Source organism: Fragaria vesca, linkage group LG2 (genome assembly GCF_000184155.1).
Source record: "Fragaria vesca subsp. vesca linkage group LG2, FraVesHawaii_1.0, whole genome shotgun sequence".
Classification (NCBI taxonomy): domain Eukaryota; kingdom Viridiplantae; phylum Streptophyta; class Magnoliopsida; order Rosales; family Rosaceae; genus Fragaria; species Fragaria vesca.
The window spans coordinates 12,820,786-12,822,164 of NC_020492.1; the positions used below are offsets into that span (position 1 = coordinate 12,820,786).

General features: G+C 44.2%; 1 pseudogene; it reads right to left on the reverse strand.

Annotated features, from left to right (window-relative positions):
• Nucleotides 1-1,379, reverse strand: part of LOC101299060 — a 5,669-nt pseudogene that overhangs the window by 933 nt on the left and 3,357 nt on the right.

The window sequence follows — 1,379 nt, forward strand, 5'->3', positions numbered from 1 at the left end:
ATATATATATATATATATATATTTTATTGAATTCATATTTTTGAATAAGTATAATTTCAAAATATATGTATTTCACATTATATATATTAAGTGTTTAAATTTAAGCATGAACATAATGAAAAAAATATGGTTTCAAAAATATTTTTATAGAATAAAGACAAAATAATCTAGAGCCTTAGATTTGAGAAGGATAAGATTGAATTTTTACTTTTTCAATGTTGCCTCAGCCTTGAATTAACGAGCAACATTGAATGAGTGTATCCGCCCATGCCTCAGCCTTGATTCAAATTAATATTTTAAACAGGATGAGCGGCTATTTTAGATCGAAGAAGAGTTCGAAGGGCCAAAGGTCCAAATCGTCTGAGGGAACCTCTAGCAACCCTCAAACGTCGTTTCAGGGCCAGTTGACAACCAGACGTGCGAGCCTTCTAGAGACGGCGCAGAGGCAGCCGGAGGTGCCCTTTTCATCGAGGCAGGCGGGCGTCCCTTGTTTCTCGAGGCAGCTGTGGCCTCAGACCCAGACGGAGGTGTCTGCACCCTGTATGCCTGAGATACACCGGGCGCCCACTCCGGGTCCTACTTCTTCAGATAGTGGGTCATCTAGGGTACAGATGTCGTCGCCACATCTGTTCCTTCCACGGATGATACCGGTCTTACCTATAGTCGATGGCTCAGGGACGCCGATTTATCCATTACCCCCGCCAGTGGCTCCATCAGCGTCGTACCGGTTCGTGCCTTTTGATACGCCTCTTATTTCCGCGAGGGTATCATCATTGGCGACAGAGACAGAATCCGTCACGTCCGCCGCGAGCACCTCAGGTAATCAGTGATGAATGATTTGTTTTCTTATAATTAATAATAAAGGGTCTCCGATTTTAATAATCAATTTGGTTTATCATGTGATAGGCACCGTCGGAGCAAAGCCGACAAAGAAGAAGAGAGCCCCCGTCACAGGAAAGGCTCTCGAGAAGATCGTGGGTACCGTGGGGAGGATCGTCATCAATATTGACGGGGATGGCCACATAGGTTCGGGCGGGAAGTCGAGGACATACTCCGGCCGCGTGGGAGCGCTCATTAGGGATATAGTCCCTATGTTGTGGTCAGACTGGGGCGAGGTCCCGCAGGAGGTTAAGGACATGGTCCACAACGCGATGTCGGTGAGTTTACAAAATAATAATATGTATTACATTGTTGATTTCTCAAAGAACTAAACCAATAAACGGTTAAATGCAGGTGTGGTTTGAGGTTCCCGAGCACCTGAATGACAGCTGGGCGGACATTGTGCATGGGGGAAGGTATGTTGGGAAGTTAATGAAAAACAAATTGTATGTGATATTGATAATATTTCTAATTATTTTGTTGTATCTGTAGGTACAAGG